At 40.9% G+C, this 19,517-nt stretch overlaps 1 long non-coding RNA gene across 5 annotated transcripts; it reads right to left on the bottom strand.

Annotated features, from left to right (window-relative positions):
* Window positions 1-9,585: 9,585 nt before the first annotated feature.
* On the bottom strand, window positions 9,586-19,123 carry LOC137859785 (uncharacterized). Of its 5 annotated transcripts, XR_011098546.1 has the most exons (6): window positions 18,885-19,116; window positions 14,784-14,960; window positions 14,131-14,383; window positions 13,640-13,724; window positions 12,630-12,774; window positions 9,586-11,446 (listed from the first exon to the last, which is right to left on the bottom strand). It is a non-coding gene; the product is annotated as an uncharacterized lncRNA (long non-coding RNA). The 5 variants fall into 5 exon arrangements; XR_011098548.1 differs by lacking the exon at window positions 14,784-14,960 and having other exon boundaries at window positions 19,010-19,123; XR_011098544.1 differs by lacking the exon at window positions 14,784-14,960 and having other exon boundaries at window positions 18,885-19,115.
* Between the last annotated feature and the right edge of the window lie 394 nt (window positions 19,124-19,517).

Raw genomic sequence — 19,517 nt, 5'->3', positions numbered from 1 at the left:
GAAAGAAGACTTACCTCATCTCCTCAACAGACAGTTAAGGAAGAAAAAAAAAAAAAAGGAAAAAAAAAAAAAGAAAAAGAAAAAACTTTCAGAAATTCCCCCAGGCTGAGCGTGCGTACAGCTTGGTCTTGCAAAATCTATCGCTGCGCTTGCCACGCAATCCTGCTCCTCGATGGAAGGGAATTTGGAGAAGGTTCTCAAGGCAGAAGTTGTGTTGACGGCGGGCACCTCAGCGCTGGTCGTACGCTGCCATCCTCCACCCTATGCACGCCTTCCCCCGAGCAGCAGTGGGAATCAGCACAGAGCGGCTTCACCCAACTACCAGGAGGCTGTAAAGAACATTTCATAATTATTTCTTGGTGCTACTTAATGGAAAGAATTGCCTGGTGGTGCACAGCATTATCGCCCCCTCCAACAGGCGCTCCAGCCTTCAATATTAATCTCAGTATTCTCTGCATCTTCCAAGTCTCAGTCCACAGGAGAGTTTCCCTCCGCAGCAAGTGGCTTACTGATGGGGACGGATTAAGACAAATACAAGCAACACTGCATGGTAAATTCTTCTTCTTTGTACAACAGCTGTTTTGAATGTGTTATAGGATTGAGTAAAACGTTTCTTCCATATTCAAAAAGAGCCTCAGCTTTTCCAAAAGGGTTTGGCTCCTCTGCAAAGAGTTCAGCTGCTGATATTCACTTATTTAATTCTTCACCAAACATGCAGAATCTCTGACAACCATTTGTTTAAACTACTTACACAACTTGCCGGTTTAATCTTTTTTTCCTATTAATCTGTGACAAACCATGGAATTTAATATTTTTTACCATGACTAATGTATGAAATTTGTTAGCTTTGTCTGTAATTTACAGGGAACCCTGAATAATTGAGCCTTTAAGTTTAAAGGCTTATATTTTGTTATTCTAGCTGTGATTACACATAATGGCTTGAAGAAGCTAAGGTGTTTTAGTGATGGGTGTCAATATAAAATACCAAAACTGACCTCTGTCCTCCTGGTTTTCCTTTGTCTGCCCACAACTGATATGGGGGAAAAATGAATGAAAATAAATAATAGACAAATTATGATGGGGAAAAAAAAAAAAAAAAAGACCAGGGAACTGAAGTACTAAAAAGATTGCCTAAGAGTAAATAGTTTCTACTATCTCTGCTATCAAATTTCATCCTGCTCATTTTTTATCTTTGTTTAATGCCATACTTGCTGTATTGTGTTGTCAACCAAAGCTCACCGTAGTGCAGTCCTGTCTTTAAATCATCTGGCAAATGCATTTTAATAGTAATAACAATGATAAAAAATAAGAAAAATGTTTTTCTTCAGTCTGAGCAAGCCCCAGGTACTAACACAGATCTACCTGGCTGGAATATATCACAAGAGCAAAGCTCTTTTGAGTTCAGTAAAGCTCTACCAGATGGAGACCCTCAGGAGGCCAGCATGGCTTGAGAGGTGCACTTTTACAAGATGGAGCCACACTTTTCCAGGTCATCTCTACCAAAGACAAGCACAACAGTCACATTAGCTAATTGCCACACGAACCAGAAGAGTGAGACAACAAGCCTGTTGTCTCCAGCCACTGCCCAGGTTCTGGTACCTGAGCAAAGGGCCAGGACCTCGCCTGTCCACAGCATGCCCAGCCCGTGTCTGCTTTGCTAGAAAGCTGCAAGGAGCCTGATTCAGAAACCACTTGCTCATGAACCCATAACGACCCAATAATCACTCAAAAGAGGATCTCCAGAGGACCATCCCCTACCCTCTACATGGCAGGACAAGATGGAGGACAAGGAGCACCACAGCAAGGCAGCACACACTTGTGAGATCTCTCTGCCAGCTGGGAGAAAGAAAAGAATACGGCAAGACTGCCGCTGCACATAAACACAGGAAAAAATAGGTCTTAGGAGGAGGCAGAATACAAACTGATCTAATGGTACATTAGCCTTAAACCAGAGAAAGCCATGTAGTACAAAATGCCTTCGAACAAGGGTGTTATATATATATTCCTCTGGTCATGTTATTTCTTTTAAATATTAATCAGAAAAATTGGAAAGCTTTATTATAAAGATGACAAATACTACTGTGCCTCAAGGAAAGGTTGTGCACAGGATGTGCAAACTCTTACTTATTTGATTCAACATGGTGACTGTGGGCTGCACTTTTAATGAGGGAAATAAAACATTCTCTTAATTGGCTATAAAAGGATGTGCACCACAGACTTGCTGAAACATTAGGCTGAATAGTTAGGACCTACTTTGTAACAATGCCTCATTTTTATTAATATTATTTTTATTGGTTTTGAAATCTATGAGTTTATCTATATTAAAGGAACAAAAGATGTTTTTTCTCTCTTTTTTTTTCTCCTTTCTTTCTTTTTTTTTATTAAAAAAAAAAAAAGCAGAAAGAAAGAAAGGATATTCTACACAGGGTAAATTGAAAACATCAGTGTACCCTACAGAGTACTAGCACTTTATCATGATTTATACATGGGAACATAACTGTTGCCAAAAAACATAGGTGACCTCTCTCTACCCTATATTAATAATTACAGTATGGAGATGGAAGTATGATATGTAGGACCCTCCTTTTTGTTACAAAAAAAGAGGGCTGCTTAAGATATGTAAAAAAGAGGCAAATCCAACTAGCAAGTGTTGACAGGCATCACATCTCATGCAATGAAAAACACATTATTGGAATTTACCCAAAACTCAGGTTTTATTCTAACTGCTCATAGTATTTTTTATTTTTATTTTTTAATTTAAGAAGAATACACTCGGAACACCCTTTCTGGTCAAACTTTAGTGAACAGAGACCACGTCTCTTAAGCCTGCTGTGAAATAAAAACTGTGGAAGTGGGGTGACAGAGGCAGAGCTGAATGTTTGGTGACAATACCTGAATCCAAGGCACGGAGATGTTTGGGGTCAGTTCAATAGATTTTTTTTTTCATCTTTCTTGACATGTCTCATCTCTCTGAGCACATATGTCTGTGATGTGAGGACCATTTTCCCGACATGAGCTACATTGTTCTTTAAGGAAAAAGGTTTTTTTTTTTTTTTCTTTTTCTGTTAAAGAAAATAATGGGAAATTAGAAATACATCTTTTGTGTGTGACTTTTTTTTTTTTTTTCCTTAAAGCATTTTCCTCACCCTCATGTCCCAGAAGAAAAATGTCACCCTTTAAAGGTCTATCTGAAGCTTTCCCTGGAAACCACTGCAGCTATGACAGTGGATTACTGGGCAGATCCCGCACAGGAGGCTCGTTGGCTTGCCTGCCAACACAGAGATAGCTGCGGCTGCTGCCAGCCTCCCTGAATGGGTCTGAGCAGCCCCATTTCCCAAGACATCAGCCTGGATGTGGAATTTAATAAATAAAGCAGAGAGCACCCTCTAGAATAGAGAGCGCAGAAGAAATTCTAAAACACATCACCAAGGGCTGCTTTGGTTTACAAATTTATGTTGAAACCTGTTTGTGATTGTGTTCATAATAGTTTTTTAAAACTCTGTAGGCTACAATTTTAAACTTGACATATGATGGAGCTTTCTGGATTAAATATTACTGCTGCTTTTTTCCCCAGAAGACGAGGCTGGAAGAATTCTTCCAGCCTTCACAGCTTATTTTCCAGATTTTCATATCCTTAGGCTGATTAAGTCCCGATCCAGAAAGAGCAAGCCATCACTCTGTGCATTAACTCTGTGCTCCTTACTTTGCATATCCATGGTTGGGGAATGTCAGTTCTGGATAAAACAAAGGTGAGAAAGAGCACTAAATCCAGCTGTATCAGGGAAAGCTGGCTGCAGCAAAGAGCGATGTGCTTTTTCTCCAAAATACCAGGGTTAAACTCACCTGTTTTAGCACTGAGACCTCTCAAGGGAACAGTCAAGAGAAATCTGAGATCCACAAATAACGAGGGTTTTGATTTTGTATCAAACTCAACAGCAGGCATCCTGCAGCATCTTCATATCAGATAACATGAGCAGAAATAGACTGCACTGTTTAAATTGCCTATTCTATATTTTGCATAGGTGAATTTTGTTTCACACTGAACCTTTCAGGCCCTGGAAAATCTAAAATGAAAGCAGGAAGCATGGGTTTAAATTATGTCAGACAAGATCAGACAGTGCCTGGAGCAGCCAGGTTCTCTGCAGGTCCTCGCTGTGACGCTGTTTGGGCGGCCTTTGGGGAGAGGAGGAGAGACCTGCAGGCAGCAGGCTGGAGCTGGGAAATGTTCAGAAAATAGCATGGATCCTTCTGCTGGGGTTCACCTGCTGCAGCACACCTGGCACACCCGACCAGATTTACACAATTAACCAAAATTTGCACTGCTGGTTCTCTGCAGCCTTGTAAAATGGTAGGACCACTAACACTCGAAACATAACTTTGAGCACTGTCGGAAACACAAGGAATAGTTTTAGACCACCCCTGGCTTCCTCAGGAACCTGAAACTGTCACAGGATTCAATATTTGCAGTTAGGGGAGAGTATTTTCACATGTCCAGTTCTAGCAGCAGTTATTCTGATGCTAGCTCATTGCTAAAATCAACACTCAAGTTCACTTTATCCTACTTCCAGCAATTAAAGCTACTTCAAATAGGGAATTTTAATTCGAGAAGTATAATAAATGTCATTCCTGTAACACGTACATTACTGTAATCTAATGTGAGTAAGAAGTCACTTGAGATGGAAAGACGCAACAGCCCCTTTAGGGCTAGTGCCATAGCAGAGGCAACAAAAGGGAAACCCTCGTTAATCCATTGGAAATATCATGTTAATAAATGAAAATGAGATAATGACTTTTGTGGCTAGCTGAATCTTGTCTAAAGCCTCTTATGAGCTTCATGTGTCTCAATTAGGGACTATGTTACAAGGTAAAAAAAAAAAAATCAGCTAGAGGCTGAACACAATAAAAAACAAAGTTAAATAAGGAAATGTACTTGGTATTATTATTATTGCCTCCTGCCTGACCCAGAAGTTTCTCATTGTATAGACCCACCCCAAGCTCCCATTATAGCTTCTAATTGGTATTTCAGGAGCTGCTCCCACAATGCAAGAAAAGCTTGACCATGATTTACTCTTTTTTTTTTTTTTTTTTCATGTTTAGGGTGGATAAGTCAAAGCCCATTTATCCCGACAGATTGCACATCAACCATTTTCACACAAATGGCCACGTTTCAACACCACCAGCAAAGTTTCAACCCTTCTCCTGCAATGCCCTCAGCCTCCCTTAAACTATTGCTTACAGATTTTAAGGTATTTGCAGTCTGTGGTGTATAATTATAACTCAATTACACACACCTCAGTTACAGTTTTCTGATGTTCTTGTGGAAGCCAATGTTTGACTCCAGTTTTTTGTTTCAGGAATTCAAGAGACATCCAAAAGATACTACATATGAACACTTCGTTAGCTTATACATTCCTGGAGTGTTACCTTCACAGTCCTCTTACAGTATAGACATGCATTTTCAAGAAAACCCACACTTAACTCGAGATAGTTAAGCAATTAAAACATTCTATGTCCTCATTATCTGCAATCAGCATCCAAAAATGATATTTGTATAAAAAAAATGTGGACAGAATCTATCACCAGCTGCCTGAATCTTTTTCAAAAACCTTGTTTAAATATCACCTCTCCAAAATATAACGAGGTTAATTTTTTTCCCTATTTCTGTTGTTTTTTTAAGAACAAAATAGTAACTCTTTAGGAGTTCGGTTATTATAAGTTCATTTGGTATTCATGGAAATGGCTGTGATTATAATGAATTCATTTGATATTCATGTGAGTGTCACACGTGCCTGGGTGGCGATGCCGTTGTCACTCGGTGCTCATTAGCTCTGCCCGTGGATGTCCCTGCCCCAGCCCTCCGCATGGACAGCAGTGTTGCAATGTGCTCCCACACCAGCCTGAGGTGTTTTACTTGAGAAAGTAGTTTTAGCATCATATGATTAGAACAAAAACATAATTTCTCGCTCTGAAGGGTGTTGCAGTTTGTATGTAAACTTCTTAATTTCCTGTCTGCTCCTCAGCCTCTTGAAATACTGAAGACATGTAAAAGTTACTGCAGAAATGAATTTACAACCTAATGTATTTGCTTTGTGTTTCTCTGCCCTTGTTCTTCAGCTGCAATACTTCGCTGGGACAGCTCACTTCTGAAATCACAATTGCCAGTTTCAGAAATAACTTCCCCTCTGAAAGGTGACTTTCTGTGCACCCGACCTGTGACGCTGCTGCTGAGAAGAGCTCAGGTTTTTGAGCAGAGTTCCCTGCCAGAAACTTTGTGCAAACTGGCTTGGAATGGAAGCACCAAAATCACCAGAAAATTTAATATTTTTGCCCACAACTTATGAGGTGGGATGATCCAAAAGCCCTGGGGGAGCGTGGTGCTCGGGTCACACTGGCATTCAGCAGGATTTATTTCCTCGAACCATTTTGGCCCCTTTCAAAACCTTCACCCTGTAACCACACTAGCAGCCGACCGCGAGTTTCAGGAGGTGTTACATCGTGGGAGCCATCATGATTACTTAAAATACAAAATGAGCATGGCTAAGGTCAAAAGTTTTTTGAGAAGTCTAATATATACGTCCCCAGAGGAGCCAGCTCTGTTCACCTTAATCCTGAATCAACACCGTGTGTGTAAGCGCGGGCTGGCTGAAGCCCATGTGTGGTTCTGCAGGGGCCTGCTCATGGGCTTAGAGTGAGATGCAAGAGCCTTGACGGATTTGGGCTGCAATGCATATCATGGGGAAAGAGATCTAGCTTTGCTTTTTAAATAGTTACAAAGCACGGTTAAGGCTTTAGCTATCTCCAGTCTCTAACCTGCAGCAGCTCTCCTGCCCCATAGGTTCCCATAGTGCCCCCATAAGGCTTCTCAGAGGCTGCCACCCACTGCAGCCCCCTGCAAAAGGCTTCCCCTTGTGAAACCATGTGCCAACTCCAGCTTGGCAGGAGAGAGAAAGACAAGGGAGGAACAAGCAGAGGAGTCATCTTGCCTCTATGCAAACCAATCATTCTTAAAAAATGAAAAACATGCACACAAAAACACCAAATGCCATTGGCATTAATTTTTCCTTTCCCTGATAAGAAAGGGTTTGTCTTTAATCTAAGCAACAAAAGAATTCTTCGTACCCTGCATTGAAAACTACATTTTTTATGAAAGTTTGTGTTGAGAAACTCTTGCTGTAAGCACAGAGTGAGCAGCCATGAAACCAGACACCATCTTCTGGAAGATGACACCACAAGTACAAGGTTTTTTCTGAATGTAGGCACTAGATTATTATTTTATTTATTTATTTATTTTTCACTCTCCAGCAGATGAGAATCATAGCATGGGAAGCATGTTCCACATCGAGGATAGTCATTCTGGCCATGGCTGCTCTTCAGTTCATGTAGAAAGGAATCACATAAGATATTTACCCAACAAAGTGAAATCTTTACATTTCTGTTCTCGTCATATTTCATGTGAATGTTTCCACTCCTTGGCATAAGGGACTTGGAGGCACATCCTTGCTCCATGAACAGGAAGCATAACCCAGGTTCTCCACCTGAGCAAGCCCAACACAGCACTCATGCAGATGTCAAAATTGAAAATAACTCAGAAATGCAACTTAAAGCTAGCCTCCACCGGCAGAAGTTTATTGATTTATCAGAAAATGTGCAAACCAGCCTCAGAGAGATTTTAATGCAAGTATAAATTTGATAATTTATGGTTTGGCTGACAGCTTTGAGCTAAATTTTGTAGTTCATGCTCAGGAAAGGCTCAGAGGTGGGAGCTTCTGGGACAAAGCTTGGGTAAACAGCACGGCTCAGCTGCATGGAAGAGCTTGCTGCGGTCTGCTACTCCACCTGCATGCTCCTGGAGATTTTGTTCATGAACAGAAGAGTCATTTTTTTTGTCTTTTTACCATCAAATCCTTCTTCTGGAGCTAGAAGACCATCACAAATACTGCAAGCATTCTCTTTGGGCGCTTTATTCTGTGTAAAGCCTTGCTGCTTTATAACATATTTTCAGTATTTTTGAACAGAAGTATGAAGGGCCAAATCCTGCTAGCATAGATACACCTCAAGCAAACAAAACTTTACCCCACTCACTGTGGCTGGCATGTGGACAACCTAGGGGCTGAGAGCCTTGTGTGCAGCAGGGAGCTTAAGGAGGCTACAGAGTATGCATGGTTAAATCATTAAATTGATATTTCTTCTGACCCCAAACATACCCACAGGTCTTCAGTAAAGGAACTGAACTGCACAACTGACTCACAGAAAGAGGACTTCTTAAAAACAATTATTTCAGCAAGGGAAAAAAAAGCTAAATGAGATGCTGTTTCTGGTGGCATTTTGGTGCCTTTCCCCATCTCCAACGTACACCTGGGACAAAAGTCTAGTAGTTGATGTTATCTTAGCTGAAAGAATGAGATCAATTTCAGTTCAATCTGGAAAAATGCACAGATTCAGCATTACTCTACCAAACATGTGCCCTCCTTGGATTTTAGATTTAGCTTCTCCTCAAAACATTTAAAAATGCATTAATTGACTACTTGCTTATACTCTGAAAGCAAGATCAGACTAAATATCAATACAGGGAGACATGTCTTGAAATACATACACTGTACATCTACACCAACAGCATCCTTTTGTATTGCTCTGCTGCTCACAGTAAGTGCCCAGTAACAATTTGCATTGAACTCACAAGGCTTTTCTGCACAAGTCAATTCAGATCAATAGAAAAAAGCTTTTACAAAGAAAACAAGTGTTGTGCAGAAAATGGTTCAGGCAGTGGGAACATTTCACAGTTGGGGCTGGCAAATCAACATACTTTTATCTGTAACAGGGAAAAAAAAAAAAAGCATGACAGATTTAAATTGTGTACCGATTCCCATCATGTTCTGCAGGTTAGAGTCTCATGGCGCTTGATTAGGCAGGTCACAGCACCACATGCAGCAGGATGAGCCACCAGCACACAGCATCAGTCACACGCACGGCTCGTCACTGCAAGAAAATGACACAGATGGGGAGCAGGTACAGTGACTCCAAGCACCTGACGTCAGCTTAAGAGCATGTGATGAAATCCTATTGACCTGAACAGGACTTGAAAGGGAGATCGGAGCAGTCCTGCAGTGAATTTGGTATTATCTTTACAAGCTGAGCACTGCATCTGTTTTGGTGGTTATGTAATGATGCAATATAGAAGGGTTCAAAAGTGACTCGGTTGCTTGAATTGTGAGGGTGAATTATAGACTGAAAGAGTTCTCACTTTTTTCCTGAATAGCAGCTATTAGTGACTCATTCCTGGAGGCATTGGGGAAAAAGCAGAAAAGTGAGAAGTGGGTTAAAAGAGAAATACAGCTTCATCGACACAACAGCTTCATGCTCTGGGAAGGCATTGGAGTTACTCCAGTTTATATCTGCTCCATCATATATAATACAAAGTGTCTTGAAGTAAGTGAACTAATACTCTAGTAGAACTGAATACAAATATTGTTAAAATTCACAGAAACAGGGGAGGAAAAAATGGCAGAAAACTACCAGAGCAGCCAGATTCAAAAGGAAATGCACCTGAGCAGTTAGATATAAACCTTGCAACTTGCACTGCCCCACGATCTTGGCCCTACAAAAAGGGTTAGCAGTGCGTTAGAGCAGTTTCTCACAAGATTTTTATATTTCCTGTTTTTGCTCAGACAGCAAATCCCAGAAGAACATCCCAATTGTGTTTTGGGGTCATCACTCCTAAACAAGCCCATGAAGAGCAGAAGTATGCACAAGTCATATAAACCAGTAAATGGATGTGAACTTCCGTCCCTAAGAAATGATTTCTCTCACATTAAGTATGTTTTATTTTCAAGGTTTCAGATGAATTTTTATTTTTATTTTTTGGCCATGCTGATTTACCAACTGTTTACTGTAAGGAAAAACCCAACCTGAACACATAGATTTATTCAAATTATACTTATTAAACTAAGAAAAAACACAAGAGTGGCTTTATGCAGCACTTATACAATCTGATGGAAAAAGTGATTTTTTAGAGCAGAGAACGTTGTGCTGCTCTGGCTCACATCACATCAACAGTGTCACTGAGCATGAGGCAACAGTGGTATTTCTATTTTTATTCACAAAGTTCAGTACACTTTGGATAAGAGAATGTGCATGCAGCTCCATTACAAAACAAACTGCACTGCCTCGTTTTTTCTCATGTTATTTCTCCATAAATTAGCGTATTAGTAGCTGTGCTAGTGGACTAATTAGCAGGTCATATATACAGCAAGTGTTTTTGTGACTCAACAATAAAACTAGCAAGATTGCTGCTGGCTAATCACTTGTAGGTCACAGCATGTGTACACAGTCACTTTGCTCAATGGCATTCCAGCACTGATGCACTTTGTCTCCTCATCCATTTACATGAGTCCAGTAAACCCAGACCCTGACACGTGTTTAGCTTGAAGCCCTTCAACTTCATGCTAGTTATCTCTATCAGTATTTTTCTTTATTGGGAGTCTTCAGTATTTATAAGAGGATTTTTATTAAGTATTTTTCTTTGCCCTCTGATTTTATTTTGTTTTCCACCTGACAAATAATTTGTGTCAGGTATTATGTCCTGCTGTGTTATGCCCCATCATCCCCCAAGATGAGGGAGTTAGAAGAGCCTCTGTGAATGACATGGATGACACAAGCAGCACAGGATGCAATGTACAAAACAAGATCTCTCTCCAGGTACAGCTCTGGCCTTTCCTCATGCCCTTTGGCAGAGCATCCAGACAAGCAAGGCACTGCCCACCAGCTGAGCCCCCAGCACTGCCCACACACAGCTCTTCCTCCTGTCTTAATACTTTAGATTAATCACTTGGCCTTCAACTACATAACTGATCAAGATGGAACTTTTGCTAGAGAAAACCAGTGCCAAACCCCACTCTCTGCTCCATTGATGTCTCCCTATATTTTAGCCCAGCTAGGTGGCAATGCAGGCTGCCTCCTTTTGGGCACTGTGACAGCAATTTAAGTTTCTTTCATCCTGAAAGAAATAAAAGCATTTATACTCTTATTTCACCTACTTTCCTTTACACTTCACATTTATGAACACATTCTGTGATTCAAAGTAAGTTTATGGAGTTTTTCAATAGTTCTACTCCCAAACTCCTCCTATGCATCTTTCAAACGTAGAAAGAGAAAGCTCTCTCCCCTCCCCCCAAATGCTTTTCCAGGTTTTTCAGGCTTTCTGCATGTAGCAACTTCATAAGTATTGCTGTCATTCTTCTTGCCATCCTCTGCCCTTTCCAATCCCCAGGATGTCCATTTGATGCCGCAGTGTCCCACATCAGGCAGAGGAGCCTATGGAGGTCCAGGTAAGTACTTTATAGTACGCCAAATTAAAGTTATTGCTCGCTCCACAGCTCATGCTTAGGGTTTATGCCGATCCTTCATGTTGGTCCTGTAAGTTCCTTGCTTACAGTTCTGAAAAATATACCTGAGGATAGATCACGGATATAACTCAGACCTTCAAACTTCAGTTTATTCATCACCTACTTTGAGGAACACTTCTACACTTCATCTTGTGCAGAAGTCCTTTCTAAATTTAATCCATATACTTCACTTTATTCATGCCACTAGACATGTTACACATGTTTTGTAGAAGACATGCATGGAGCTGTTGCTTAATCCTCAGTATCAGCTGTAGATCGATACTGCCTCCTGTTACACCTCACTTTCCTCCCTCTTACACCAGGGTTACTCTAACCCATACACTTCAGTTGTGCAAGCCATCTTTTCTGTTTCAGTTGGTGCCTGGAGTCCAAAAGGACAAAAATAAGCCCAGTGCTTTCACCCATGCCTGCTTTCTACATTAGTTCCCTAAAAAATTCCAACTGATTTGTCAGACAGGATTTACCCCTTATGAAACCATGCCAACTAGTTTATTTCTCCAGATGTTCTGATCTCATCTTTTATTAATGTTTCTAGAGTTTTGCCTAGCACCAAGGTCAGATGTACTAGTCTATCATATCCTGGCTGTTTTTCCCTAGCTTTCCTCCTCCCTCTGCAAGCTGGGGTTGTATTTGCTTCTCTTCAATCCCTTGGTGTCTTCCTCGTCTCAAAGGAGCCGAGATAAAATCTTCATTTATTGAACCAGTAATCTTGTTAAAGATTCCCCAGTACATAACTCCTACTACTTTGGAGCTTGCAGGGATTTTAACTTATACAAGATTTATTCTAGTATGAAATTATCATATCCCAGAATCTTTGCTTCCACCCAACCCTGTGAACACTGAGCAGAAAGATATGTTTAGACAGACTTTAAAGTCATCTTGGGGATCTGGGTGCTCAGTTATTACAATTAATGGGACAGGGTCTTCTAAACCTCCCAAGGAGTTTTGATATTGTTAGCTAGGTGTTAGCTATTGATTGTATGCAACCGTATGGCCTTCAGTTTGAAATCATGCATCCTATTTCAGGATTTAATTCTTTATTAATAGCATTTACTTTCAGTTAGATCATTTAATAGAGCAACTGATGAAGAACTTCAAGCTATTTCCTAGTCCATCAGGACACGTATGGAAGACCTCAACTTTGGTGGAAATCCTATATTTTTTACTGTGTATGTGAAAACAGATTTTCAGTTCACAATGGAGGAGTTGTAATACAACAGTACTTACACACTAAGCACAGCCAGACATCTCTCTGCTGTCTTTGATGTTGACCAGCCATTTAACTCTTTGGGGCAGTTTTCCAGTCCTCCTGGTGTATATGTAGGCACCAGAACAGTACCCATCTCAGGAAGCATTTGGTCTTCACAGTGATCTTCAAGTGCAAGCAAAACATAAACAGTAAAGATCATTCCATGTTGAGTCATGTATTTTTCACAGCATTTAAGACACATTAACCTAACCCTTTCAGTATTCATTGCTATGCAAATAAATTCTACTTACTTCTACCTCATCTCTAGTAATACTTTTCATAGTTTTCCAGTTGATCTGCATTCACTTATCCCTCACCCGTGCTTTATGAGCTGAACACCTGCCTGCTGCAAAGCACTTACTTAGGTCAGGTCCCAGCCTGAGCAGCTGGAGATGGCAGAGGATGGGGTGTCCCACCTGCCTCCACAGCACACTAAATCCCATATCCACTGTCCCTGCTCTGTTGTTTTGCTCATATGGGTGCAGTTCAAGAACATAGCAACTCTGAAAAGTGTTTTCTTCACTCTGTTATGATTTTTTTTTTTAAACACAACCAAAACTGTGCCTCTCCTCCAGCTCTGCAATAGCTCAGCACCCGCATCCTCACATTTCTTTGGTTAACATAGGTGTGTTCTCATTTGCTCACATACCATAGCACATGAAAATCTGCAGAGTTGTTGCTTTAAAGCACCATTTGTTTATGCAATTGCCACCACTCTATAATTCCAAAACTATTGTCACAATATATAGGTAGTTTTAAGTGAGGTGGTAAATAGGGACACTGATAAATATTCCTGCTCAAGGCCTGCTTTTCATCCAGCTGCTACAGAGGAATGACAGAGCAGCAACAAAAGAGGAAGGTTTACTACCAGCTCCCAATATCCCCACCATACTGCCCAGAAAAGCCCTTTCAGCCTTGCAGCCTGGGGGCATCACCAGGAGCTGCACCTCACCTTCTCAGCAGCCCTCACAGACCATCGCTCACTCACCTTACAGTTCCTGGAGTTCCCACCAGCACTGGTGAGAGAGTTCCACTTGCTCTGACAGTTTTGGCTCAATTGCATACAATATATTCTGGAGAAGGTACAAATTGAGTTTTCAGAGGCTTGCAGCTTGAATCTGTTTTACCTTAAACATGAGACTTCACTCACCACTACTTGTTTCTATTTTTTTTTTTTAAATAAATCTAAAAGTTGTGATTTTACTGGAGATCCAAGTTGTTTGTTACAAGGCTGTCTCCAATGACACAGTCTCAGAGTTCAGACGCTGCAGGATATTAATATTAACAATGCAAATAACAGACAATTCTTCAGAGGGCAAAGGAACTTGTCTCTAATTTAAAAAGGCTATGCTTTACTTAACTAAGGCTAATTAGCTGTGATATTCACATAAGCAAGAAAAAAAATGCATTAGATTTCACATTTTTAAATAGCAGAAAATAATTTCCCGTTTATCAAAAACAGACTTCTAGGATCATTACCAGGTTCTCAGTTGTGTACAGGTTACCGTGTGAGAAAATCTTGGGCACAGTATTTAGGGAATCTGTTGCAACACATCCTAAGCATTTGTTTTACCATCACAGGAAGTTTCCTTTTCAGCAGCACATCGCTTCAATCTTGTTTTGTAGATACTCCAGTTTTTCTGCTGATTGCCTTGTGTGTTCATTGTAGGAAATCCCAATACATTTACATCATGCATGATGTTTCCTACAACGACGTGTAAAGTATCTCACCCTGCAATGAGAAAGAAATAATTATTAGCTTAAGGACAGCTTGTTGTAAGAACAAAAAAAAAAAAGGTGGCATGTTCAAAACATTTCTAGAAGAGGTGCAACTTGCAAGTGAGCCAGTTATTTACACCAAGCTAATGGCCAGTGATTGCTGTCCTCCTGAAAAGAATTTAGAATTTGCGTAACAAAGCGAACTCCAAGCCCATTGCACAGAATTGGCCATGTGCTAAGCACCCCTTCTGCAGCCATCCAGCACATTAACATCTCTGTTGTTAGCAGGGGGGCTAAGCCTTCTTAGGCTCATTAAAAGTTCACATTTTCCACTGTATTAATTACTTCACTTCACCTGAAGAGCAGAGGAAGACTGATCTCATGACTTTTTAGTACCTCGGCTAAGACATTACCAGGTTTGCAGCCTCTCTAAGCCAGAAGGTTCCTGCAGCTCCAGTTACAGGGTTCATACACTATCAAATCCATTTCATGTTTTATATGCTTTGGAGATATTCTTTCCTTCCTCAACGACTGTTGCTGTAATTACACAAATGATCTGCTCCACTGTCACTTCCAGTCAAAGGTGTCATCTAAAATTAAAAATTCATGTAAAAACTAGAGATGTTACTTTTTAAACAGACAGTTGAGACCTGATCTGGTTTCACAATGCTTGGTTTAACTTCTTACATGCCTGGCTCCTGCACACAGCAAGCAGCTGAGCCACTAGTGCACAGTGCTGCCCATCCCTCCAGCTCACACTGTTTTATCAATACCAACATATTTTCATTATTAAGGCCTCAAATAAACGAGGTACACTTTAACATCCTGACATGAGCTGTAACCTTGCAAATCCTTGCTTTGCACCACCAACATTCATGGCAAACCCCTTCTCTCCTCCACCACAACTGATAATTTTGGAGGAGTTTTTGCACTGCAGGGATGCGACAAGGAAATTACTCTGTCTTATGGTTTTTGGAGTGCACATGGATGGAGCTGATACACCAGAGTAACATGGTGACAAACAGTTGTGCCCAGGAGCCATGTGCCACATCTGTACCTGCTTTGATCATAGCTAAGAAATAAGCTCAATAAGGAAGATGAAGAGCACCTGGCATTCTTTGCCCTTTCCAGGATAGCTGAAGTCACTGGCAGAACTCAGCATCAGAACAGACTGTGATGTGGTCAGGAAAAATAAATAAATAAAAATCATAGTATGGTTTGGGTTGGTAGAGACCAGAGACCCCTGCCCCCAGCCCAGGCTGCCCAAAAACCCCCCAGCCTGGCCTGGGACACTGCCAGGGATGGGGCACCCACAGCTCCTCAGGGCAGCCTGGGCAGGGCCTCACCACCCTCATAGTGAAGAATTTCCTCCTTATATCTAATATAAATCTATATATATTAAGCTCTTACAGTTTAAAACCATTATCCCCTCATCATGTTACTACACACCTCGGAGTGCCGTCTCCCCCCGCCCCGCAGAGAATATTTAGGAAATGCACTCATGTGAAGTTCCACAAAGGAGAAACACAAGAAGGAGCAGGGTGGAAAGAAACAATCTTGTGCAACAACTCTTACCCAGCCATAGTTACCAAGGTCAAAAGATTTTTTTTGGCCACATAAGTCCCGTTAGGCTACATTTTTATTGGTGTTCTTAAACCCACTAAGTAATACTTTTAAACCAAAAACAGTTCAAATAACTCATCATATCATCTCAGACAATTATTTTCATGGCCATAATAAATGTAATTATATAGAAGAAGTTATTTGGCTATTGACATTTGTTTAAAGTACAAGATGAGGAAGAACACTAGCCATTTCCAGCAGCCAATATTTATGCAGAGAAAGTTTTCTGTTTACTCTGTGTTTTACCACTGTCTCATCAAATTCATCAGAAGGAAAATAGTCTGCTTTTTCTTTGGAGAGAGACAACAATTTGAGCTGAATTTGAAACTGGATGTGCCCATTGACCCATTACTAGTGTGGGTGTTTTCATACCCAACCAGTTAATTGCCCATAAAGATTCATAATGTAACATGACATGAAGAACCACCAGATGTGACTCGTTAAAGTCTTATGCACAGAGCTAGGAAATCAGAAAAGGCTTGTTTTTACAGACCAAGACAGCATTTCGAGTTTAAATAAATACTCTGTACCAGCTCTTTTCCTTGCTTTTTCCTAAGCAAGGCTGTCAGTAAGGAGGAAAAAAAAAAAAAGACATTGAGGGGAGAACAAGCAACTCCTATGTAGAGGCTTGAAGCACTGAAATATTGCTATAGCTCTTTGCATAGAGACAGATATCAGGCTGTATCTGACCTACTCACAGGTGCTGTATATTGCTCCTGGAAGAATTAAGCCTAACGAAAGACTCCAGTGAGCAGTGAGAGCAGTCTTACAGCAGCACATGTTCTGTATTATTTTCCCATACAGCCTTCTGTCTCTCCGTTCGGTGTGGGCACATGCTTGGTTGAGACCACAAACAATGCACAGTGGAACAAAATATTAAAGTTTTAGCCTGAAAAAGCTTCGCTGCTTTTATATTCTAAGAAGCAACTTGCTATGCAAGGTTATACTCATCTAGGTGAAAAGAGGGCATGTTCATCCCACAGGCTTCAGTGATGAGTGTTACAGGACCTCATTTGACCTCACCAATGTGCATTCTGTTTAAGAGTCTGCAATAATAAACAATACTTGAACAGGAACAGAAGGCAGAAAAACTGTCATAATTGGGGAAAATACAATACAAGTTAAAAAGTCACCCTTTAGTTAGATGCCTAAGTGCAGCAGAACACTTTCAGTTGCTCAGGAAACTGGAGGCTCATGCTAGACTTGCACGCTGTAATGTACACCAACAGGCCAATGGACTGGGAAAGTACTATTTTATGCATCATTTCTTCCATGTGGCATTGCTTCTACCATTGAACTCTGAAGTTTGTACTCAAGACAAAAATTGAATTAAAGACTGAGACAGTTGTTAAACTGTTCATATTGAGTACAGCTGTAGCTATTTGTTCCTGTGCTGCAGCCTAAACCTGGCCTTCTTTTTTTTATATGTTCCTTTAAATATAGGGTAAAGTGGAAAAAGAAAACAAGACTATAAATTATATACGTATGTATCCATTTTGCTCTGAAAATATTGAATCCTGAGATACATACTGAGCATCATTCCAGTCAGAAGCACTCATGATTTTTCTGGTGTTTTCCTAAGAATCAATTGAAATTACGTAGCAGTGTCAAATCCCAAGTATTTGGAATATTTCTCCAGCAGAAAAGAACACCAACAGTCTCACAGGTAGGAGCATAATAACTGCAGTTTCTGCTCAAGGCCTTCCTCTACCATCATCAGTATCATCCAGCACATTAACATTCACCTTGTACTCTCAAGATGAGAGTCCGTGGCAGTGGCCAGGGAACACTGCTGTGTCATTTACCCTTACAAAGAGATTTTAGCAATATGGATTCAATTAATCTTTATTAACATGCTCCACAGTGTTAAAATCCACATGTTCAGCAGCAAAGATATGAAAGACAAAAACCGCTCCCTGGCCAACCAGCAGAACCCAGCACACGCTGCCACAAGTGACTCACAGCTCTCACTTTGGAGTGAAGTAGCCAGAGGATCTCCAAGTCCCATAGTTACGGCTCTTGCTGCTGGAAGGGGTCAGAACAGCTGTGCACCTCAAGGCACACCCCATGAAATAAGAGTATCTTTCCATTATGGGCTTCCTTTGGTATTTCATAAGAGGCCATAAAACTACAGACAAACCATAGCAGACAAACCATTGGCTGGATGGAGGCATTAGCAGGAGTGGAGAGCATGTGATGCAGAAGTTTTCTTAACTTGTCCCTAACACTTATGTATTCAGTCCTTTTGTAAGAACTGGACTGTATTTTTTAAAAGGCTACAGAGAAAAGTGAGAACTATGCATGCATATAAATAATAAAACACTATTAAGATACAGCATGGGGTTATTTAAAGAAAAATAGATTTTCCTCTAACTTGCCGATTGGTATTCTTGAAGAAAATGTTCTTAACCACAGTCAGCAACAGAGTTTCCAACACAACTCAGGAGTCTTATCAGGATTCATGCTCTAACCATAGCATGCACTGCTACCTAAAATAAGTTTCTGATGGCTTGAATATTTGTCTTAACTTCAGGTGGCACACATTTAGCTTCACTGACCTGCATCTGAGCATTGCTTGTTTTCAGCCAGCATGAAGGAAAAGCAACAATAATTTACAGCCTTTTCATTAACATAGCTTTAGCAAGATTTTCTAAAAACTAACAATTAATCACACCAGAGCTGTAAAAGCATAAAGTGTTATTACGCCTCTGAAAGCACATCTTTATCCAAATAATGAAGTAATTCCAAAATAAAAAAATAATGGCACCTGACAGAACTGATCTGCTATGGGCTCCCAGGATCCCTTACACCCTGCAGTGCTTCACAAAGTGGCGCTGCTGAACAAAACACAGAGCTCATAAAGGACCTGTGAAAAGGTCACTGGCACTCACCTGGAAAGGAGATATCAAATAGCAAAAAAAAAAAAAAAAAGTCCATTCAGAAAGTGCATATTTCCTTCCACGCAGAAAAGCACCTTCCAGGACCTCTATCCTCCAGACATGGTGCATCTCCCCACCTCTACTTTTCCCATGAAAGAGCCAGGAGAAAAACTCCTGCTCCCAGGGCCAAGGCTTCCCTCCCTCCAGCCTCAAAGCAAACCCCACAGGCAGCAACCAAATCCTGCTGTCACCCTCCTTTTATCCTGGAGAAAATCCCAGCAATCTGCAGCTCCCACCAACCTGGCCAGCTGAAGTGCAGCCTCCTCTCCAAGCTCCTCTCCAATTAGCTCCATCTCTTAATGAGCGACAGGTTTATCACCTGAACCTAGAATTTAGCAGGGAAGGAAGCGTGCTGCTGTTTTGCCCATGGCTGTGCACTTCACCCCCTGCAATGGGCTGCTACAGCAGACCCTGCATTTTGGGTTGTGGATGGCTAGATTTCTTCCATAGTTCTTCACAGCCTTTCGGTGTCTTCTGTTGCAGCTTTTTCCCTGAGCAGGTTAATTTTACCAGCTCTCTGACTCTAACCAAAGAGCACTGAAAGCAATTTCCAGCGCGTCTCTGTTAGCGAAGCTCCGACCTGCC

The sequence above is a fragment of the Anas acuta genome, chromosome 7 (assembly GCF_963932015.1).
Source record: "Anas acuta chromosome 7, bAnaAcu1.1, whole genome shotgun sequence".
Lineage (NCBI taxonomy): Eukaryota > Metazoa > Chordata > Aves > Anseriformes > Anatidae > Anas > Anas acuta.
The sequence above is the reverse complement of the archived record's forward strand: the minus strand, read 5'-3'. Positions and strand labels throughout refer to the sequence as shown.